The sequence below is a fragment of the Pleurodeles waltl genome, chromosome 9 (assembly GCF_031143425.1).
Source record: "Pleurodeles waltl isolate 20211129_DDA chromosome 9, aPleWal1.hap1.20221129, whole genome shotgun sequence".
Lineage (NCBI taxonomy): Eukaryota > Metazoa > Chordata > Amphibia > Caudata > Salamandridae > Pleurodeles > Pleurodeles waltl.
The window spans coordinates 844,425,182-844,450,323 of NC_090448.1; the positions used below are offsets into that span (position 1 = coordinate 844,425,182).

General features: G+C 42.2%; 1 long non-coding RNA gene across 7 annotated transcripts in view; it reads right to left on the minus strand.

Annotated features, from left to right (window-relative positions):
• Positions 1-25,142, minus strand: part of LOC138260036 (uncharacterized) — a 147,755-nt gene that overhangs the window by 38,369 nt on the left and 84,244 nt on the right. For 3 of the 7 annotated variants that reach the window (XR_011198798.1, XR_011198794.1, XR_011198796.1), the window contains exons 4-5: positions 23,602-24,668; positions 15,659-15,683 (exon numbers count right to left, since the gene is read on the minus strand). This is a non-coding gene — a long non-coding RNA (uncharacterized lncRNA). Of the gene's footprint in view, positions 1-15,526; positions 15,684-18,659; positions 24,669-25,142 lie in introns of those variants that run through there. The other 4 variants (XR_011198799.1, XR_011198793.1, XR_011198795.1 and 1 more) reach the window with 2 other exon arrangements.

A 25,142-nucleotide genomic window follows, 5' to 3' on the forward strand; every position in this document is an offset into this window, starting at 1 on the left:
ATCAGTGTCTTTAACCATATATGTTTTGAGTGCTCTGGTCTTATCTGTTTTTCTGTACAATTTGAATACTTGTATACATTTAACCATGTGCCTTAGGGTAGTAGGGCACCTGACCACTTGCACCATTTTGAGCAAATTTTACTAATATACCAGATTGGACACTAGTAGGAGGTGCAGTTTTTGCCATTACTACCGTTAGACAGTTGTTCACATATACTCAAATTTAGTACAAGGGCAAATGGGAAAATAGGGGATCGAGTACCAAGCTAGGAGGAAATGTTAACAAACTGTGAAAGGCACAGATGCTTCGAGAGCAAGAAAGGAGAATTAGCATTGTGACTGTTGGTATTGTATCTCATCAAACGTTTTGTTCTCTTCGGTATTTTTGTGTGAGTATTCTCTTTCATATAGTTCTCTTATGCTGATTTACTTATCCTCTCTAGATTTTAGAGATTTTACAGACCACACCATACTTTGACACAGTTTTATAAATGCTAATGTGCTTCTATATATATTGGAAATAAATGTGTAGATTTTTAAAAATCCATTGTTTTACATATTGGTTATTTTACCATTACAAAAGCAAATCCAAACACAAATAGTTGCTGTAAAGTGCATAATACAATTGGTGTGAGTAACTGTAGAATATACACTAAAATGTGCTATTTGTACTTTAGACTGCTTTAGACCTTATACTAAAGATTTGCGTGGAGTGCTTAGAGAGTCCCTTAGAAAACCCAAAGACTCTTGCACTAAACCAGATCGACTATAATGACCTGGCAAATGAGGGTCCAAGCATTATTAAGCACATGGAACTTATTCATGACTTGTACTATATGGCATTCTGTGTTTGCCTTCACATATGAATTTGCACAAGAAGAGGTTTCAAGTCCTTTGCAATGCAAATCCATCGAAAAGCAATTTTCTGTCCTTCACACGCTATTGCGTAAAGCATAGTACACCTTGGACTCTTATGGATACAAAAATTAATAGTGACACAAAAATGCTTTTAGTATATATTCAAAAATCTAACTAGTGCAATCCTCCTGCTTTATATATGTCTATGTGACGTCAATGGCCGTGATTTCCCTGAATCTTTTATATAAGCATGAAATTAGTAGAGAAACCTGCCATATCTCTAACGTTTTGTGGGTTTGTTAGTCCTATTACTAGTGACTGGGGTAAGACTGCACAATGTTCTGAGCCTGATTTGAAATGTGTATTATGTTTTCAGCAAGTGAGAAGATTTTCAGGTCACAACTCCAGGACTGACAAATGTGAGTGGGTAAACTCAGTGGTTAAAGATGTCGATCTTGTTGGAGCTTTCGGTATGCTCTAAAACAAGGTCAACAAATCTTTTTGCTTTAGCAGGGGGATACAATCTATTAAAAATTACATCAATCAACATTCAATTTACAACATGACCATTGTGGCCACACAATGAAAACCCAAATTGGAAATTAAGTTAAAGGGCTTTATTACAAATTAATACTCAAGTTTGATATAGACAATTTTCAAGAAAAGGCTGTAGAGATACAGTGACGCCATTGGGACTCTGAACCTCTGAAAAAAGCACAATCTAATCAACATTAAGCAAACTAAGCACTTGATTACAGACATATAGAATAACTACAGCAATATTGGTGTTCAGAAAATAAGTGTTGACCAACCTGTCTAAACATTAGTGCAGATTAGAATCATCTGAATAGCTAGCCAAGACAAAGGGAATCTTCCAAAGTCAGCATGTCCCTAATGAATGTGAGCTTGGCTACAAAACATGGGGATAAAAAGTAAAAAGGAAATAAAGGACAAAAAGTAGTTGAAAAAATGACATTGAGAGCAAAGTAAAGCTAACCAAAGTTGGCAAAATATCAGTATATCAGAAGCTCAGTCAAGAGACTCCTCATGGGTCAAAGAAATAGTTTGAGGCCCATATTTATACTTTTGATGCAAACCAGCGCCGGCGCTGGTTTCCGTCAAAATATTTACCACTGGCTAAAGCCTTATTTAAGGATTGACATTAGCCGGCACTGCAGGCTGGTCAGAGTAAAAAAAAAAAACTCTAACCAGGCAGCACCGGCGTAGGGAAAAATGGGGGTTGTACTTTAAAAAATGGTGCTAGTCAGGTTAGAGTAAAAAATCATGGCTTTAACTCAACTTGCGCCATTTGTTGATGCACAACCCCCATTGAAATTACTCCTGTCTTAGCAAAGACAGGAATTATGCCCCCATGCCCAATGGCCATGCCCAGGGGACTTCTGTCCCCTGGGAATGGCCACTGGGCACAGTGGCATATAGGGGGGCCTAAGTTTGGCCTCCCTGTGCCACTTTAAAAAAAAAAAAAATTATACTTACCTCTACTTAACTGGAATGGGTCCCCCCATCCATGGGTGTCCTCCAGGGGTGGGCGAGGGTGGCACGGGGTGTCCCTGGGGGCAGGGAAGGGCACCTCTGGACTGCTTCAATGGTCAGAGACCATGGAAGTGAGCCCACAGGCCCCTTAACGTCTGCACTCACCCAGGCGTTAAAAAACGGCGCACATCAGGCTGTGCGCCATTTTTTAAGGCCCACTCCCTCCTCTGCGTCAAAATGATGCAGGAGTATAAATAAGACGCACAGGCCTTAAAGTCATTTTTGGGACAGGAACAACTACCTTTCATGTCATTAACGCAAGGCGGTTTCCCGCATCCAGAAAATGACGCACACAGAGGAATTTTGATGTTCGCTGCGTCGCGCGTCATGGTATAAATATGGTGTTAGGTTTGCGCTCAATTTACTTCAAAATTTTTGATGCAAATTCGGGGCAAACAGAGTATGAATATGCCCCTAAGTTCTCTCAGCAAGCAGCAATGGCAAAGAGGTCTGTACTTCTCAAAGTTCAGGCGAATCTCCACCCTGCAACTAACTGAAATCAGCTAATTTAAATCCAAAGTAAAGATGATTTGTCCATTGGTAATGCCTTAGATCAGAAGATTTGATTGTCCAATTCCCTCACATCATACAACGGACATCTGTAATATTCTTGAGAGTTCCCAAGACCGTCCTTGGAAGGTATCCATCCTTGGTGTCCTGTATGACTTTGCAACAATATGAATAGGGCGAGTCTTCACATTCTCAGTCTCTCCGTGGACCGACCTCAATGTTGTTTTCTTAGGCTCTCTATGAGTAACACAATAGCACACCTATTTCCAAACTAACATTTTGTAGGAAAGGCACCTTAAAAGAAATGAGACATTAGCAGAATTGAAAAACAATTTCATACTTTTTATGAGACTAGGGCCTAGCAGGGCTACTGTGGCTAAACTAAAGCAAAGCAAGAATTAAAATTGCACACTTGATTCAGATTAATCAGAGCATATAAACTTTTTTAATTGCCAAAGTTGTCAGTAAATATTCCTGTTTAAACTTCATTTAACAGTAAAATGCAAAAAAAGTAACTTGTTTGTACATGCCAGTAAATATGATGGACAAGGTTGCTTTAACCTCATTGGTTGACTGGCACAGTTGGGTAACCCCCATCTGCGCACCATACATGAGCAGAGATTGTTTTTTGCTACTGCAGCACATGCTGCATTTCAATGACAATTCTGTGCATTGCCCCGGGGCCAGTCAGACCATGACATGTTGTTCAAAATTCGACCTGTCGTAGAACATTTGTCTTCTAGGTTTCCAGAGATCTATACTCCTGGAAAGAATATAGCAGTCGATGAGCCCTTGATCCTGTACAGAGGACGGCTGCTGTTCAGACAGTACATTGCGAGCAAAAGAGCTCGCTATGGCATAAAACTGTACATGCTGTGTGAGAGCTCTTCTGGCTATGTGTACAGCTTGAGAGTGTATACAGGGAAGGACTCTACCCTAAGCCCTGTAGGTTGCCCTCCCGCGTTAGGGGTCACAGGTAGGATTGTATGGAAACTTGTCCAGGCACTCCTTCACAAAGGTTATAACCTTTATGTGGACAATTTCTTTACTGGAATAGAGCTGTTCAGTGAGCTCTACAAAGCTGACACTATGGCCTGCAGTACAGTTCGTTGTAGCCACAAAGGATTCCCACAGGAGCTTGTTTGCAAGAAGCTCCAGAAAATCCAAGAGTACTGCATTGAGTTTCAACAAACTGCTCGCAGTCAAGTCCTTGGATAGGCGTAATGTATACGTGCTCACTACAATTCATGATAAGAGCACTTCCCTCATCACAGTTTGGGGTCAGATGGCCGAAGTTCAGAAGCACATCTGTATACTTGACTACAATAAGTACATGGGCGGAGTGGACAAGAACGACCAGGTTCTTCAACCATGCAATGCGTGTTGCAAAACTCGCACTTGGTACTAGAAACTGTTTACCCACCTGATCCAGATGGCAACATACAATGCATATGTTGTTTACTGTCAGACAACCAAAGGAAGACTCATGACTTTCCATGACTTCCAGTTGTCTGTAATTAAAAGCCTCACTGCTGTTACAGAAGCAGCAGCAACTTCCACCTCATATGTTCTGGAGGATGTGGCAAGGCTGCAGGAACAACACTTTGCTGTTTGCATTCCTAAAACACCCAAAAAGGATCGTCCATGTTGTCGCTGTAAAGTGTGTTTGAAGCATCGAAAGTGGTGGGGGAGTCAGCATTACTGTCCCAGTGCCCATCTCAACCAGGCCTCTGTGTCCCTACTTGCTTTAATTTGCATCATACTTAAGCAAAGTTCTGGGAAATCGACTGAGGTGGAGCTGCCGGTGGGTAATCCTTTCAGTGTCTGCGCATGGTTACCGAAGTCCATGGGCATTGCTTTGTTAGGCAAGCAGCCACAGAATTTTACTTCATCTACTTCAGGAAATCATGGACTTCCTTATGGCCTGCTTGACACTTATATCCACTGTCAAAACGTGGTAGGTGTTCTGCTCAATTAGGTGCATTATTGTCCCCATATTGCTCATACTAGTGGACAAAGTATATGCCACATTGTCCCGGAGTACCCTGTGTGGCAAAATGTTAAAGGTATGATTGAAGTTTGAAGTACATGTTAGGGAACTTATGAATGCTACACAAGGACCACCATGATTGCCAATGAGAACCAAAGTAAGTGTAATAAGTCAAACAACTGTCCTGCCACACAAATTCACCAACATTTCTACTTGTTTGAAAGTGTGCAAACTCAATTTGTAGCTCCACTTTCAAAGCCAAAGTGGAAGTGTTGGTGAATGTGTGCCACAGGATATTTATTTGACTTTTTACTTTAGAGACCTTAGGATTTCTTCACCATCATGTCTGCCTTAGTTTCAACTGTAGAAATGCTCGCTCAGTTCGAGGGATATTCCTCCAAGGCACACTCGGACACCTCCAACTTTTATCCTTAAACCAGTATAGGTTCACTTGCCAATTATACAGGATTAGTCAGTACTGTGATGAGGACAGACATGAAAGCGCGTACCAAGGAGGAGGCGGTAGCCAGCCCTCTAAATTCAGACTCGCGCTCCGGCTCCGCGGGAAGCGCGTACCGAGGAGGAGGCGGCGGCCAGGAAGAACGAGGGCAGGAGCCCTTTAATTTCAAACTTGCACTCCCGCCCTGCGGAAGCGCATACCGAGGAGGAGGTGGCGGCCAGCCCTTTAGATTCAGACTCACGCTCCCACTCCGCGGAAAGCGCGTACCGAGGAGGAGGCGGCGGCCAGGGAGAACGAGGGCAGGAGCCCTTTAATTTCAAACTTGTGCTCCCGTCCTGCGGGAAGCACGTACTGAGGAGGAGGCGGAGGCCAGCCCTTTAAATTCAGACTCGCGCTCCTGCTCCATGGGACGCGCGCGGGCGGTGCCCGGGCCAAGCGTGGGCCGAGGGCGGGCCTGTCCTGCGCCCGTCAGCGCCTGACAGAGGCTGGGCTGGGCCACCCCCCTGACATCTTTTTCGGTACTTACTGGTTTGGGCACTTATCTATAGGGTTGGGACGTGCTCTTCATCAGGCTGACTGTCCTATGGATTTCATGACTCAGTGTGCTTCAGGGCTGCAAGGAGACGTTTAAGAACTCAGATTTGCAGCTGGTGCCGGTTCTGTGGACAGGGACAGGAGCCCTCTAATAACTCCCTCGCGCTCCCACTTCACGGGGAGCGCTTGTAACTGGTGCCGGTTCTGTGGACGGGGCAGAAGCCCTTTAATAACTCTTTTGCGCTCCTGCCCGTGCCCACCAGAGCCCTGAGGAGGCTGGGCCGGGCACACCCTGTTGATATTTGGTTTAGAGATTTGCATATACTTTGCTGTGACTAGCTAAGAGTGTCTAACATAGTAACCGCATATATATAATGGGGAAAAGAAAGCAAAATCAAATGGGGAATGGTATTAATACAAAAACTCAGAGAAGTACTAATACGATTACCAATTATCTTACAGATGCAATGGGAAAAATTAATGAAGAAATTATTAATGTTGAAGCACGTTTAGTGGCAACAAAAAATGTTTTACATGAGGCTATCACCGAAGTGAGCTCTGAGACTGTAGGTTTAATCTCTGAATTAAAATCCCCAAAGGAAAAACTTACTGGGGTGGATCCTAGATTTTCCTTAGGCCCTTTATTACCTACAGACATAATAGAGGAAATTGATCGATCGAACAGTACAGATGACCAAATTCCTTCACCACCCAAGAAACAAAGAAGTAGTCAGATTACCAAATCTAAGTTTATGCTACCACCTCCACAGTTCCCAAACAAAATAATAACTGAAATGCACGGGGGTCATGCAGTAGTACTATCATCAGACAACGATGGTCCCTTACAAAAACGTATGGAAACTCTTTTTAAGAAATTGCATGGCAAGTTCGACCATATAGAGTCAAAAGTATTGTTAGAATTTAAGGAGATAAAAGAACGCATAACCAAGATAGAAGTAAGTGTTAATTCAATGACTAAAGCGAAAATTTTGACCCTTGGTAGTGACACTATATCAAATGAGAATCAAGCAGCTGTAGATATAAGGAATAGTGCAATGACAGGAAAAGCAGAACCTAACAAAAGAAGTATGGAATGTCGGTACCCCATACAGGAAGAAATCCCCCAGTCCAAGGTACCTATGATCAATCAAATGGAGCAATTGGATAGAAATCATAGATGCCAGTCCCCGATTAGAAATAGACCTGTGAAAGAGGTATTACAATTACCGCCAGTTGCTACTCCATATACAATCATTCTTAAAAATGTTCCCAAATTGGGACCAAACATCGTTGAGACCTGGCCAGATTTATGTAATAAAGTAGTACACTATGGGGGTCATTCGGGGATGCGGGAGCACCACCAACAGGCTGGCAGTGCTCCTCAGGACATTCTGACCGCAGTGGTTCAGCCGCGGTCAGAACAGGAAAACCGATGGTCTCCCGCCGGTTTTCCGCTGTCCTGCAGAATCCTCCATGGCGGCGCAGTTTGCTGCGCCGCCATGGGGATTCTGACACCCCATACCGCCATCCTGTTCCTGGCGGGTCGCCCGCCAGGAACAGGATGGCGGTATGGGGTGTTGTGGGGCCCCTGGGGGCCCCACTTTTTATTTCAGTGTCTGCTTTGCAGACACTGAAATACGCGACGGGAGCCACTGCACCCGTCGCACATACCCACTCCGCCGGTTCCATTCGGAACCGGCTTCCTCGTGGGGAGGGGTTTCCCGCTGGGCTGGCGGGCGGCCTTCTGGCGGTCGCCCGCCAGCCCAGCGGGAAAGCCAGAATGGCCTCCGCGGTCTTTCGACCGCGGAGCGGCCATATGGCGGCTCCCTCCAGGCGGGCGGCTCCCGCCGCCCGCGGGGGTCAGAATGACCCCCTATATGTCAGGGAATATATGTACACCAGATATACTATTTTGTGAAATTTTATATGCAAGGATAGTTGATTGGGTGGGATATTTGGAGGAAGAAGAGGGATATTGTATTGTGGTTAATTTTTGTAATCCTCGCTTTGTGGGCCAACTACTAGTGGACTTGGTTATAAGACATCGAACTTGTAAAAATTTGAGAAGGGAGATTATGGCTGTTCCCCTAGGATATTTTTATAGAATGATGAATATCTCAGGTACAAGAGACACAGGGGCTACAGGGAATATACCCAGTAATTTGGGCAGGCATAACAAACTAGAGTATTCCAACCGATTCGCTCCCCTGAGTAACATGGAGGATTTGGACTGACTGCAGGAGGACATGAGTAGAAAAGAGATTTTGCTACCTGACAAAATACAATCCATTACCGTAGTGCCCAAATTAAAATCTTTAAGTTGTAATGGTGACGTTGAGACAGATGGGACGTCCCTAGCAGGAGACCTAATTATACTCATGTCGTGGAATATAGCTGGAGTAAAAACGAAAATGGCCGAGAAGGAATGGCAGACCATAATAAGCTCATCACATATAATCTGCCTACAAGAGACATGGCATACGGGATACTTTTTTATTGAAGGCTATGCCATATTCTCCACACCAGCTTCTGCCTCAGCCATTGGTAGGGCAAAGGGAGGACTAGCAATATTGATTTCAACACTGGTACCATATACATTGGTGAAATCCTCCCTTGATTCCCCTTACTATCAGTTTTTATATTTTCGGATAGATGGAACTTTAGGAATTGTATTAATAAACTATTACAATAATAAATTTGATGGCACCAATAGAGTAGTGGCATTGACTCTCCAGGATGATCTACAGACTTTTGTAAATGATATAACTTCAAGTTATATAATAATATGGGTTGGAGATTTTAATATCGGGACATGTCAGAATACCATAGGAAAGACATGTGGATTTATCGACGATGGGGGAAGCGCTCAATCGCACTTTTTGCATAATAATTACGGAATTGTACTGAATTAAATATTATTTAGATATGATTTGGAATTGATGGAACAAGATGGGCATAAAGGAATGAAGCTTCCATCGTTTATAGGAAGAGGACTTTTCTCATTAATTGACCACATATTAATGTCCAAGAGTAATATGGATATGGTCGAATCTCTGAAGATTGAGCCAACCATCTATAGTGATCATCACCCCTTGTTACTGTCTATAAGATTAGCTAAACCCTTTAACATAGGTGAACGATTAGCAATGAATATAGGAATAGGGAGGGAAAATGGAATTGTAATTAAATGGACTGGCGTAAATGAAATAGATGTGATGAATAAAGTTGTGACACAACATCGTCAAGAAATTTTCACATGTGCAGAATATAATCAAAGTCCATATAAGATTTTAGGATCTTTTAACCAGCTTAGAAACGCCATCGCAGGAAGCCTAGTGAGAACATCGGGGAACAAAAAGAGTGAAAAAGTGGGGTGGTTTGATCATAATTGTTCATTAGCAAGCCAGGATTTAAAACAAGCCCTGCAGGCCCGACCAAGAAATAGGGAAGAAGTAATTATTAAACGCTCTAGCTACAAACATGCACTAAAGACCAGGAAGGCACAACTGAGAGCTAGGGCATGGGCTAATCTTGAGCAAGCAATGACACTAAGAGACAGTACTCTATTCTGGAAAACAATTAACCAACCATTCCTAAAAAATAGTGATGCACCCGAAATAACAGTACACGTTCCTTCATTGGAATGGCTTTCTCATTTTGGCTCAATTTTTAACCTAGATAATCTGACTATTCACTCATCAAATATTGGGATAATTGAGATCAAGCCACCCTTCTTGAAACCAGTTAGTTTAGGGGAAGTGAAATCTGCTAACGGAAGATGCTTGAAAGGGAAAGCGCCGGGCCCTGACGGGGTGCCAGTAGATGCCTATTTGACACACGTCGATTTATGGTGCCCTATTTTGACCCAAGTCTTTTTGAGTGTGACAAAGGGATATATTTTAACATCATGGAGTGAAAGTATAATTGTTCCTATTTTTAAAAAGGGAGATAGAGGCGATCCCAAATGCTATCAGCCAATTTCACTCTTAGATACCTCTGTTAAATTGCTGGGAAGAGTACTCCTAGAAAGAGTAGAATCATGGGCAACCAACAATCATATACTCACAGAGGCTCAATTGGGATTTAGGCCTGGGGTTGGTACTCTGGAACAATGTATAAACCTTAATTTAATAATAAGTAAATATACAATAGCAAGGAAGGGTCATGTGTTCCTTTGTTTTGCAGATCTTAGCAGCGCTTTTGATTTGGTGAATCATGCTAAGCTGTGGAAAGTCTTAATAGATATGGGTGCGCCCTCAGATATAATAAGCTTCTTTGCCCAATTATATAATCATCTAACAGCGCGGGTGAGATATGGAAGAAATGGTGAGTGTACCCCAGGTTTTAGGATAGGGAGAGGAATACGTCAAGGTTGTGTTTTGGCGCCTCTTCTATTTTCCCTCTATATAAATGGAGTAGATGCCCACTTAAAAAATATAGAAATTGATAGCCCTAAAATAGGAGAATGTTCTATCCCAATTCTTTTATACGCAGATGATGCAGTACTGCTGTCACAAACTGCAAATGGGTTGCAGCGATTAATTGAGGGCTTTGTGGAATTTATGGAGGAAAGAGATATGTTGTTGAAGATGAGCAAAACAGTTGTAATGACTTGTGGACAGTGAAAGGCCAGGAAGAAAACGTATTTTATTAAGGGCCATAAATGTGAAGAGGTGAATGGATTTACATATCTGGGTATACAGTTTTCTAATATGGGTCATTGGAAACAACATCTAGAAATTATCAAGATGAAGTATATTAGGACAACTGAGGCTGTTTTTAGATTTAAAAAAAAAAATGGTAATAAACCCCTTAGGGAAATGCTGCAAATTTACAAAAGTAAATCAATCAGCAGCATTACATATGGGTCTGCCCTTTGGGGTTTGATGCCCGAGATCCACTCATTACAAGTGCTAGAGAACAATTTTTTTAGCAGATTACTTGCAGTGCCAAATACAAGTACCACAATACCACATTCATGGTACATAAGGAACTGGGCTGCCCTTACATGGAAGATCTAATATATACCAATTGGTTGTCGGCTTGGCATGGCATTTGGTCTAAAGAAGGGACGCATTTTACCCGAAAGATTATTAAAGATTGTCTTACATTAGAACATTGGGATAGAATCCCCTGGTTCATGCATTTAAAAGATTTGTTGAAAGGTATAAATCTAGCTCCAAATTTGGACAACCCATGTATTATCCTCCAATTTAGTAAGAAAGAATTGAAAAACCAACTAACGGCATGGAGGGATAGTGATAGAGAAAATAGAGAATGTATGAAATCAACAGTAGCACTTTATATGACTGAAAATAATGAGGTAATGCCAAATTACTTACTGACAGTTGCAAACATTCAGCATAGATTTTATCTGACCCGAATGCATTTTAGAATGTTGCACTTTTTGGTAGCCTTCCCAAAGGTGAGGATTTGGAGCAAAAGCCTACCGAAGTGCCCCTGTGTGGGACGATTTGCACAATCTACAATGCACTTTATTATATCTTGTAAATTTTATCATGACATTAGGAAATAATTTTTAAAACATTTATTTGTTATTAATACATTATTTTATTATAGAGAAGCTTTTAATTATGTATCTAAATTGGATACCAATGAGAAATGTGATGCAGTGATAAAATGTATCCTACATGCCATAGAACAAAGAAAAAAGCTGTCGTATTTAGAAAACTCCGATATGAGAAAGAATAACCACCCAATCTGTTGCAGCAAAGGTGTTATTTATTTATTTATTAGTAATGTTCTCTTGAAGTATTTTATTGTATATTTTTATCATTTTAAAGAGATTGTTTTATCTTTTATGGAGTAAAATCCGAATAAAGATTGATTTGAATTTGAATTTGAATGGGTAAGGAAAGCTTATGGTAGGTGTGCCTTCACGGGTATATTGCACAGGTAGAAGGCAGATAGTAAAGATAGTACAGATGTACATCATCTACACCTATGGATTCAAACCCATTGGTGCCATCCCAGCACTGAAGGACAATGACACGTATGGGTCAGTGTTTGATCTGCTTTTCATGTTCATCCTCCATCAGAACTTAGTAGAAGTTCAATTTGCTGTTGGATAAGTGCATTACAGTCACAGCACTGCACATCATGTTGGCTGGGACATATGCTACGTTCTCACGGACTCCCATGTGTGCCAAACACTATCTTTTTTCATAGCCTATGACCTTCTCTTTAGGGAGCATCACAAGAATTCCACAGCATGTCTGCCTTAGTTTCAAAGGTAGATATGCTTGCTCAGTTCGGGGAATTGCTTTGTACGGCATACTCGGTCACCCCCAACTTTCATCCACAAACTGGAAGGAGATGGATTTAGCACAGTGAGTGCCCTAAAGGTGCATAAAAAGCATATCTTCCTTAGCCTCGGGTGGCTGTCATGGAAGTGATTAGTAAAGATTTGTTACGCATGCCTTCTGTAATGTTCAGGAAGAAAGAGGCGGTTACTTGACAGGTGGTAAAATGTAGTCACACGTATTCCGTCCTGTGGCGTATGAATGTGATGGGCCCTTGCTTGGCAGCAGTAAGTTAATGTGACTGCAGTGATTGGTTGGATTGGGCCTGTGGCCGGCGGTATGAAAGGGTTTTTTGTTGTGCATAAATGACGTGTGAATGGACCATAAAGAGGCTAGTGCCTGGACGCAGCTTTATGGCCCACCTACAGAAGGCTCGGTTTCAATATTCAGATACTTTGATAAGTATTCATGCTTTGAAACTATAATTTCTGGAGGTTCTAAAACCAACCAGTGTGAGTGGTGGCTTAACTTTAACATACTAGTACCAGGGAAGTCCAAGGGTGCAGGACTTGGATAGCTCTCACCAGTTTTCCTTTGCCCAGAATCTCCTTGAAATCACTAAATTTGCTTAAAAAAACTTTTGCCTTACATTTCAGTGAGGGGAAGTCCTGGAATCTGCAGGCAGCCACAAATTTTCTACCACCCAGTGTTCCACTAAGTCTCCAGAGAAAAACATTGGCTCACTTTAGTGGGTGGGAAAGTGACCACAACAGGGAAGTACCCAAAACGGATTGTGGAGACATCAAAATTACCTACCACAAAAAAGCCTCGTTTTGTAAGAGAGTCACCTGAATATTTGGTGCTGGGCTCGCCGGCCATATAGGGAAACCTACCAAACCCAGACATTTCTAAAAACTAGACACCTGAGGCAGTCCACGGAAGTGCAGCTTGTTTGGATTTCACAAAGTTTTCTTACCCAGAATACCCTGCTAAAGTGAAACGTTGATTGAAAACACTATTTTTCCTTGCTTTTTCATCACAGAAACCACAGGAATGTGTAGGGATCCACAAAATTCGTACCACACAATGTTTCTCCACTCGTTCTGATAAAAACACAACCCCACTTGTGTGCCTGTGCGTAGTGCCTGCGTCAGGAATGGATCACTCCAGGGTTAACAGTAGCCCTCATGCAAGGACTACCATTGACCCTTGTGTGATCCATTCATGTCGCGGGCACTGGCCTACCCACACAAGTAAAGTACCATTTTTATCAGGAGACCTGGGGGAATGCTGGGTAGAAGGAAGCTTGTGGCTCTCCTCAGATTCCAGAACTTTCCATCACCGAAATGTGAGGAAAGGTGTTTTTTTGCCAACTTTTGAGGTTTGCAAAGGATTCTGGGTAATAGAACCTGAAGAGAGCCCCACAAGTCACCCCATTCTGAATCCCCCTAGGTGTCTAGTTTTAGGAAAACATACAGGTTTGGTAGATTTGTGTTGTAAAAAGCCCTGAGGCATTTCAATAATGTTAGCCTCGAGGTGAACGTGCTATAGAATGTTGTAATGGGCATTCTCTCTCCTGGCTGTTGCTTGCTGACTGCGAGATAGAGCACCACGATTGAGAAGCACTCCTGCAATAAATGTGTTTGGCACGCATAACAAGCTGAGTATCTGCCTCATCACTTCATTTTGGCGACGAGTAACACAGTTTCCCTAGGTGCCGGCTGGGCTGTAGGCCAAAATCCAGTTAGGCATTTTGCAAAAAACAGCTCAGTTTTCTATGTGATGTGTCCATGTTGTGTTTTGTGGCATTTCCTATCACGGGCACTAGGCCTACCCACACAAGTGAGGTACCATTTTTATCAGGAGACCTGGGGTAATGCTGAGTGGAAGGAAATTTTTGGCTCCTCTCAGATTCCAGAATTTTCCATCGCCGAAATGTGAGAAAAAAGTTTTTTTGTGCCAAATTTTAAGGTTTGCAAAGGATTTTGGTTAACAGAACCTGATGAAAGCTCCACAACTCACCCCATTCTGAATTCCACAAGGTGTCTAGTTTTAAAAAATGCACAGGTTTGGTAGGTTTCCCTAGGTGCCGGCTGAGCTAGAGGCCAAACTCCACAGCTAGGCACATTCCAAAAAACACGTCAGATTTCAATGTAAAAATGTGATGTGTCCATGTTGTTTTTGGGACGTCTCCTGTTGCAGGCACTAGGCCTACCCTCACAAGTGAGGTACCATTTTTATCGGGAGACACGGGGGAACACAGAATAGAAGAACAAGTGTTCCTGCCCATTGTCTTTCTCTACAATTTCTCCTTCCAAATGTAAGACAGTGTGTAATAAAGAAGTGTATTTGAGAAATGCCCTGTAATTCACATGCTAGTATGGGCACCCCCGAATTCTGAGATGTGCAAATAACCACTGCTTTTCAATACCTTATCTAGTGCCCATTTTGGAAATTCAAATGTTTCCTTGATACCTATTTTTCACTCTTTATGTTTCACCAAATGAATTTCTGTATACCCGTATACAATGAAAACCCATTGCAAGGTGCAGCTCATTTATTGGCTCTGGGTGCCTAGGGTTCTTGATGAACCTACAAGCCCTATATATCCCTGCAACCAGAGGATTCCAGCAGATGTAATAGGGTAATGGTTTTGAAAATTTGACATTGCAGGGAAAAGTTACAGAGTAAAATGTGGAGAGAAATGGCTGTTTTTTAACCTGAATTTCATTTTTTTTTTTCAGCTGTTAATTTCTGTAGGAAAACCTTGTAGGATCTACACAAATGACCACTTGCTGAATTCAGAATTTTGTCCCAGGATCCAGCATTGGTTTCAAACCCATTTCTGTCACTAACTGGAAGGAGGCTAAAAGCACAAAAAAATAGTAAAAATTGGGCATGTCCCAGTAAAATGCCAAAATCGTGTTGAAAAATGTAGTTTCTGTTTCAAGTCTGCCTGTTCCTGAAAGCTGGGAAGTTGGAGTTTTAGGACCGCGATGCCATTTTCAGGGGAAAGACCACCAGCTTTCTTCTGCAGCCCTCTTTTCCCATTTTTCTGAAAAAAACAAAATTTCTGCTGTATTTTGGCTAATTTCTTGGTCTCCCCCAGGGGAACCTAGAAACTCTGGGTACCTTTAGAATTCCTTGGATGTTGGAAAAAAGGATGCAAATTTGGTGTGGATAGCTCATATGGACAAAAGGTTTTAAAGGCCAAAGCGCAAACTACCCCAAATAGCCAAAAAAGGGCTCAGCACGGGGGGGAAGGCCCAACAGCTAAGGGGTTAATATAGAAATGGCTGTGTACATTGTTATGTATATATTCTGATTTCTACATCATGCAAATCATTCCCCTTGTAGTCAATCAATCAAATCAAATTTATTTGGCTAAAATAGCCAAAAATGTGTGAGTCAAGATATAAATACATTACATTTCCTTAAAATCATGATTAATACATTCCTTCACACACAATCTTAATTCCTGTAATATACCTGTATGCTCCACTTCTGGAGTGACCTAAACAAAAAGAGAATAAATAAAATTTACAATCTCCAATATATTTTTCTGACAAACAGAGCGCGAGGAATATAGTTAACCACTGTGTTGATAACATTCATACTACTTATCTGTTGCAGAAAAAGAAGAGCTATCTTGTGTTGTCTATTTCCAGCAGTTCGCAAAATTGGGGTAAAATAGCATTTTCCCAAACAGGAGTAAAGCTTGTAGAAAAGCATAAAGTGCTTTGTGGTTTGTGCTGAAACATTGTGATAGGGACAAATCTGAGAAATTAGAGACTAACGCCCAGTTGGGTGAATGCCACTAAGAAATATATGTTTATAAAACAAAATCTTGTAAGGAAAAATCCCCAAATCCTCAGCCAAAGGAGTAAGGGACTAAGGCCTGATTACGACCTTGGCGGAGGGGATTACTCCATCACAAATGTGTTGGATATCCTGTCCGCCATAGTATACGTTTCATGGGATGTAATGGAACTTGTAATACGGCGGGAGGGATTTCTGTCACATATCTGACGGAGTAATCCTCTCTGTCAAGGTCATAATCAGGCCCTTAGTTTGATCTCGTTTTCCAGAGGATCCAACCTCATATCGGTAGGTCACATAAAAGAAGGTTAGGACTGGGGAACAGCCTGCAAAGGAACTTATTTTCGACTTTTTGTATTAGGTCAGTAGATTCATAGCCCCAAACTCCTGCTCCATAAACCATCAATGAAACACACATATTAATATACATTTTCGAAATTTTCTTAACCAGTTTATGTCCAAATTTACATACAAAGAAAAAAAAACGTCTCTATCACTCGCTGACATTGTGTTGCCCTAGAGTTAATTTACAAATTCTAAGTTAAGTGACCATCAAAAGGAAACACAATATACGTAGCATTTAACTGTTTTAAAATCTCTACCTCTCCTAATTGGACTTTCCAAGTTTTAGTATTTTTGGACCACATTTAAAAATAAACGATTTATAGATATTTGTTTTAAGGTCCAAAGTACTCATATAAAGAGAGTTGTAAACCCTTTGCTTTTCTAGAAACTAAGAATTGCATTGTTTGCATAAAGGAAAATTGGAATTGCACTACTTCTAATTTGTGGCAAATCAATCCCTGCTTGGCATAATTATTCCTCCAGAAAGTTTATATAAGTAGGGAAGAGCAGTGGAGCCATCACACAGCTCTGACATACCCCAATGAGGATTTAACTGGTGGCAAAAGTTCCCAGTTTGGTCAGATCTAAAGCATCTAATGCATTATACATAATAGGTCATGCAGAGCTTGTTCTATCCTCATCCTCTCCATGATATCCCATAACTGTGTTCCATTAACCATGTCAAAAGCACAGGAGAGTTCCAAAAAATGTAGCCCCCCTGAATTGACATATTTCCCCACTATTAACTGAAGCTCAAAGCACTATTCTACAGTGCCTAACCCCTAGTGAACACCATGCTGTGCCCTGGACAGTACCGGGTTATTTTCTTAACCAGGGCTTGATTTTTGTAGCTAAAATATAACATTGAGGAAGCTATCTAGAAGAGAGATGGGCTGGTAACAACCTGAGGAGTGTCTATTCCCTTATTGGAAAATGGGTACTACCACAGCCTTCCTCCATGAAGATACTAGTTGCCCAGTTATAGCAGCCCTAATTTTGTTGGTGAGCACTGGGGCCCAGAAAATTACATTTCTGTTAAACAGATCCACAGGTACACGATCCAGACCAGGAGCCTTCCCAGGTGGACTTAAATGAGTTGTAGCAGCCATATCGCTCACCTCTATGGACTTGCTAACATGTATAGTAGCCTCATCATCTTAAGATACCCTATTCCCTGGAGATAAGGGGTTTCTCAATATATTCAGGATTGGCAATATTAGAGAAATGATCCATCAAGGCATGTACTGGAATAAGGGATTCCATCAGAAGTTGTTGATGTCCTGAAAAGGGGGGCTGATTAACAACCTTCCAAAAGACTGCACTGTTCCTAGTTATCCCTGCATTCTCCAAATCCTCCAATGCCACCCTTCTAAGCTTAGCTTTCCTGATCTCAAGGGTTTCTTTATATAGCCTCCTAGCATGCTTTATATCTTCCTTTGATCGAAGTTGCCTTGTTAAGGCTAATTTCAATCATTTGTGAGCTGTTGTGCAGATATGGTTAAACCACTCCTGAGTTTTTTTTTAGATATTTGTTGCTGGTTAACTCCTTAGAGATGGAGGCACAAAAGCAATTAAAAGCCCCTAATACGTTCTCAGGAGCTTTATCAAAGGTGGTCAATGTTGTTATTGCATGACATTTGTTCTTAATTAGCGACACAGGAATTCCTCCTTATCTATGTTGCTCCATTTACATCTCATCCCTTTGTTACATATGTACTTGAAGGCCACATTTTTCTCATGTCTCGTATCACCATGTAGATGTAAATCAAGTGTTGTAACAAATGGGTTTTTGTCACTTAAACAGGAAGCTGTCTCATGATCCCTCTGTAAAATGGTAAGGTCCGAGGACATTATCACTGAATTAATAACACTACCAGTTCTGTTTCCTTAAAATGTTGGAAGGATGGGCGATTCTGTTGGCCTTAAATGTTTTGCAAAAACTATGGGGCATATTTATACTCTGTTTGCGCCGGATTTGCGTCGTTTTTTTTTACGCAAAACTAACTCCATATTTATACTTTGGCGTTAGACCAGTCTAGCGCCAAAGATCTTGGAGTTTGCGTCATTTTTTTGCGTGGACACCTTCCTTGCGTTAATGATAAGCAAGGTAGACGTTCCCTTCTAAAAAATGACTCCGAGGCATGTGCGCCGTATTTACACTCCCGGGCAAAAATGATGCCCGGGAGTGGGCGGGTCAAAAAAAATGACGTCCAGCCGCTTTAGCGTCATTTTTTAACACCTGGTCAGGGCAGGCGTTAAGGGACCTGTGGGCTCGGAAGGAGCCCAGAGGTGCCCTCCCATGCCCCCAGGGACACCCCCTGCCACCCTTGCCCACCCCAGGAGGACGCCCAAGGATGGAGGGACCCATCCCAGGGAACTTAAGGTAAGTTCAGATAAGTGTTTTTTTTTTTTTTGGGTGGCATAGGGGGGCCTGATTTGTGCCCCCCTACATGCCACTATGCCCAATGACCATGCCCAGGGGACACAAGTCCCCTGGGCATGGCCATTGGGCAAGGGGGCATGACTCCTGTCTTTGCTAAGACAGGAGTCATTTAAATGGGGGTTGGGAGTCAAAACAAATGGCGCTAATCTGGTTGAGGCGAAAATTTTGCCTCAGCCTGACTTGCCCCATTTTTTTAAGCCCAAGCTCCATTTTCCCCTACGCCGGCGCTGCCTGGTGTAAGTCATTTTTTTTTACGCACACCAGGCAGCTCCGCCTGCTAACGTCATTCCATAAATAATGCGCCCGCATGGCGCTTTGGAATGGCGTTAGCCGGCGTTACATTTTTAGACGCACAACTGCGTTGGCGCAGTTGTGCGCCAAAAAGTATAAATACGGCCCTATATTTCTAGTGACTATGATCGTATTTATTTAATGGCTGCCAGTAAGGGACACGTTGGAAATGTGTTTCTACACTACATAGTGAAGTATTAAAATTTTGACACATTAGAATACTGAAATCTCCCACCCAAAAATATAAAACCTCCTTTATGTGTCCATCTTAGAATTTTAGCAAACTATCTTCAAGCACATCTCCTTGGTAACATTGACATTATAAATGTTATTATGTTAATTAATCAATAAAACAGCAAAATTATTTTTCATCCTTAGGAGCAACCTTTGAATATAATGGGTAAAAACCTGTTACTTTCCCACTGAGTTTAGCTAACTTGACTGGAGTCAAGATAGCTAAATCACCTTTGACTAAAATCGAGATAGCTAAATGATCTTTGGCACTACCTGCTCGAGATGGAACTGCTGCACTACACATGCAATAGAAAATGTTCAAATAATATTCATCCTGGGTCCAACTTTCTTGCAGGTAGATAATGTAAACATTGCTTATAAACTAGAGCCAGTCTGAATTTGTCAACTTCAAGAGGATACTGGCAATATGCCACAATAGGAGTTTAAGGTAATGTCTACAGCTAGGATTACCCATGGGAGAGTACTCATTAACTGCCACCCTCGTTACAAGCTTACCCAAAAAAGACACCTCATTTTCTGACTGAATAAAATCCCTCTCAGGACACTTAAAATTTGGCATGCGCCCCAATGTAACTTGGTACTTTTGATTGCAATGTCAGTATAAGTCATCCAGTGAGATTAAGGCGTTAAAGCTATTTCATGTTTCCAATTATAAATAAATCTCTCCCTTATGGACAAAAAGACCATTGGGACAGTTCTCAAAATGTGGAGGTCAGAATGTTTATACAAGGCAAGCATGAATTGAGCCCCGCTCTGGGTTTTATCTATATAAACTTTCTAAAGCAGATTTCACAACATAAGTTGATTTAGAATTTACAACTGCACAATCGCTGAGTGTTTCCTTTTTGTGAGTGCCAGTCTGAGGGATTCTTCTGATCATAAGAAAGCCTGATTGTTAGACCTGACAGCCTTAGGGTGGTCTTCCCCCTAGCCTTTTGCCTGCCTCCCTCCATTTTCTGACCTTGTTTTGCTGGCTTTAGGACTCTGTTCAATTTACCACTGCTAACCATTGCCAAAATACTTGTGCTTTCTCCCCTAAAACATGGTAACATTGTCTCATACCCAATTGGGACATACAGTATAATTTCCTCATAACCCTCTAGTACAGTTTAAAACGTGTGCCCAGAGCCTGTATATGAAATGCTATTAGTGGGCCTGCAGCACTGAGTGTGCCACCCACCTATATAGTCATATGGCCTGCCATTGCAGAGCCTGTGTGTGCAGTTTTACACTGCCATGTCATCCTGGCAAATTAAATCTCTTGCCAGACCAGGAACTTCCCCATTTATACATACACGTCACCTCTAAGGGAGGCCCTACATGATCCATAAGGCAGGTGCAATGTATTTAAAAGACTGGACATGTGCTTTTAAGTTTTATATGCCCTGGTAGTGAAAAACCTCCAAATTCATTATTCACTACTGCAAAGCTTATCTCTCTCAGGGGATAACATTGGGATTACCTTATTTCATCTTATAAATGTAATTCCCAATCTAGAAGAGATAAGTTTGTCAAGTTTGGTGTCTCTGAACTCGCAATTTAAAGTCACAACTTATGGTGAAGTTGTATTTTAAATTGCAGTTCTGGAAATGTCACTTTTAGAAAGTTGGTATGTTCTTGCTTTAGCCATTTGTTGCCCACTCCCTGTCTCAAATACACATCTGGAGTGGGGTGACAGCTGTGCCCGTGCAGTCCATCTAGACAGCCACCCAGAAAGGGAGCTCATTTGTGACTGATAAGCCACCAACATCCTGATGGGCCATCCTGGACGGGATAATAGGAGGGGCTAACACTTACACCTGAATGGGCAGTGCCCTGCCACACACAAAGCCCTGCACATGCCCTTGTAGTGAGTCTGGAGCCAGAGCAGGAAAGCAGGTCCTATGTGCACTTCAAAGACCCTTCTTTGAAGTCCACCCACTTCAAACGCAGAACTAGATTTAAGTAATAGACCGCTGACACCATCAACTCAGTACACTTCTGGACAAGTGTAGACTCGGCCAGGAAGAAGGACTGTTGTGTAGCTGCAAGGACTGCCAGTCCATTGAGATGCTACTCTGCTGGACTCCTGCTTTGCTGAGCTGACCTGCTGCCTGCTGTCCTCCTGTCTGGAAGTGAGAAGTACTGGACCTGCATCGCTCCATCCCAGACCCAAAGTGACTCCAAGGGCTTGCAGGCTTACCTGTTGTTCTGAAGTCTCAGGGACATCCAAGACCTCTCTCCAATCTGCAAACAGCACCTGGACTTTGCTTGCTGCAAGTCTTGCTCTGCCAAGTGGTGCCAACCCAGTCCAGGGCCCTTGGAAGTAAGCATAAAATGCTACATCTGCCAGAGCCTGCACACCAATGCCTTTGCGCCAATCGGAACCAATGCATCACGTGCTGAAAAATTGGGATCAACACATCACTGCTGTTGTAGGAACTGGATTGGCATATCACACTCAAAACTGCCCCATGAGATTTGGAACCAACTCATCGCTGGTACTTTGTAGAGAAGACTCACATCACCTCCAGCGTCGATTAACATGGTGTTTTGCATTCGGAAGTGTCACCCTTTGGAGCACATTGCAGTCGGAACTGATCCATCACCACAGTTGCGTAGAGAAGTTCGGTGCAACACCCAAACTATGTGGGGATCATCACCATCTCGTACTGGGACTATTAAGGTTCTGTTGATCAGCAGGCCATCAGTGGGTCCTGTAGTCTGCCTGCACTCCATCACAGGTGGTCTTAACTATTGACATTGTCCTGGTCCAGTGCAACTAAACACCACAATAGGCACTTATTGCTTCTAAGCTTTACTTTCACATCTATTCTGAAAAAATACATATCTTGACTTATACTTATTGGATTTTAGTTTGGTTTGCTCCTGTTTTATTTATTAAATTAAGCTCTGTGTTTTTAACATGTTGTGGAATATTTTGATGTTGTGTTCTCACTGTTTTATTGTTTGAAGTGATGCACAAATACTTTACACATTTCCTTTGAAGTTAGGCCTGACTGCTCTGTGCCAAGATATCAAAAGTGAGCACACGTTAACTTTTAGAGTGAATCTGAATTATCCTGACTAGGATTGTGGTTCCTGCTTGGACATGGTGCATATTTCTGCCAACCAGAAACTCAATTTATAACATTAGTGATGAAATGTATTTTGGCCAACCATAATTACATTTTAGCCAGTGAATCATCTTGTTTTTTAAAATAGACACATTTTCCTTGGCAGTTGGCAAAAGAATAGTAAGATCTTTAAGCACTATTATATGTGGTGTACACTCTGGAGGAAGCTGAGGATAACCATTTTTTCCTTTTGAGGAAGGACTCATTTTACCAGTTCAAGCTTTTGTTTCCTCATTAGTATCAATAGCCCATGCCACTACATCAGACTTTATATTTACCATAACAAGATTAGGTTGCCTACCCTCTGGAATGTGGCAGGTCCTCCGTCCACCCTAGTGAGTTTGTGTAATTTAATGATTTGTTTGAATTCCTTGTGAAATACAGTGATGTGGGACAGATGCCTTTAACTCACTTAACTGGTTACTAATTTTGCTTAATTTTCCACCTAAATCTCTATACAGAATTCTAAAAGCACGACCTCCATCCTGTCAACACAATTTGTCAGATGGGTCACCACATGAGGTTCTGAATCGGACATTTCCTTGAGGAATAATTTCCTCTCATTACTGATTGTGGTTCTTGCTTCTGCCTCTGGCCTCCCCCCTTTTGTTTCCTATTGGATAACTGGGTGCTCTGTCCCTTCCTCTTATTGGGGCATAGTACCTATTTTTCTTCTTCAAAGGTGAGGTGTTGAGCATAGAACGAGTTATCTGCAAAATGTCATCCCAAAGCGAAGCTTTCCACAGAGCTTGGATACACAGATTTAATTAGTGCTCACATTACCCTTATTACCATCTGATGTCTCTCGTCTACTTCCCCCAACAATTGTGGGGCTTTGAGACTCTGAGGCTGGAACAGATGATTATTTTTTTGGCAGCATCAATCATTCCCTCCACAGAACTAGGGGACACATATATGAACCAAACAAATTGTGATTTTCGATTTATGAATCAATGCAAATCACAAATAGGAAATCGCCAATCCTTTTGTATGCATGATGTCAGTCCAAAAATAGCAAGTCTGTAACAAGTTGCTTTGCAATTTTGATAATTGCAAATAGCTATACCAAAATTGTGAGTTGCATTGCAAGTTGTGATTTACATCACAAATTGCGAACAGCACTGCAAATAGGGAAAAACACTTCCTGATCAATGGGTATTCACCTAAGGTCCAGGAAGTGTCTCACAGAACCTGTCTGGAGTTCAGCCGGAGTGGAGGAGTAGTACAGCTGACATACACAGCACAGGCCCAACAACCTCAAATGAGCCCAAGCTTCAGCCATGGCCAGCCAAACTTCAGAGAAAGCACCTAGAGGGAGAAAAATCAAACTTAAAGTCTCTGAAAAGGAGTTGGAGGTAAGTGCTGTGAGAACCATGATGTCCTATTTGGAAGGGCATCAAGGACAGTTCCAGAGTCACAGAAAAAGAAGATCTGTCAGTAAATTGAAGCTAGAATAAATGCCATTGGAGTCACCCACCACTCCATTGATGAAATGGGCAGGAGATGCTATGACCTTAGGTCATGGACAAAAGACAGAGGTGGCCCAGTGATGCTCGGAATCCTGGGGTACAGGAGGTGGCCCACCAACAGTACCACTACCCACTGCACTTGAGACTATAGTGCAGACAACACTGGAGCTTGAAGCTGTCGTTGGAATTGTGAACATCACATAATAAGTGGAGAATATTTACTTTTGTCACATTTCAGACCCCACATCTGCATCTATTTCCAAATATACATAGTTCAGCAGCATGCATCAGATGGCTGTTCCTCAAATGTAAAGTATTTTACCATGTTAGTACATTATAGGTGATGTAGTCAAAAAGTCATCTTCGGTTCCTTTGCAAATGTATTGGTCCACACATCATATACATGAATATAATGTAACTCATCTGCCCCACAGATCTCGTTGAAGTGCATAGTGAGAACACCATTGTGGAGGGAGTGGATGATGCCAACATGGCAGCACAGGAACCCATCCCTAGTGGCAGTCACCCAAGCACCACACCGCCCCAATGTAGCACTGTGTCACTGTCACCAGAGTACACAGCACAGGAGGACGATGATGTCCCTCTGCCACCAAGTCCCATCGAACAGCCAAGTGTGAGCCAACACCAGTATGTTCCGGTGCGTGGGCGCAAAGGCGTCATGAGGCACGTGAAGTTGTTAAAGATTAATCCAACACACAGTTGTTTGTTGGTCCAGTAGCATCTCTGCCCAAACTCAATGCCTGCAAAACAAGCAGTTGAAAATCATAAGCAGGATATGCATAACATGCAGCAGAGCATATCTGTTGGCCCTGACAATATTGGGACATAATTGGCAACAAGGAACACCAATGTAGTGAGCCATACGGGAATTATGCCAGCAAATGGGGAACAAATGTGCCTATCTAGCTACAGCTAGAATCAACTGGCTAAGCTTTTCCATGTTTTTTTTGGCCAATTCTACCACAAACCGCTGTAGAAGAACCATTGCATTGCAGGTAGAAATGGGACACTTAAGGAGTGAGGTTTCCAGGGGCCTATGGGAGATCTCGTCTGCTGTTGAAATGCTACAGACCACACAGGTAGCAAGAGGTGCTTGAGATGCCCCTCAGGATAGACAATTTCAAGTGTTAGCAGCAAACCAGCTACTGATGCCCATGCCCTGCGCCACAGCAGTAGCCATACCCTTGTTGGACACCAAGAAGGGACAAGGCATG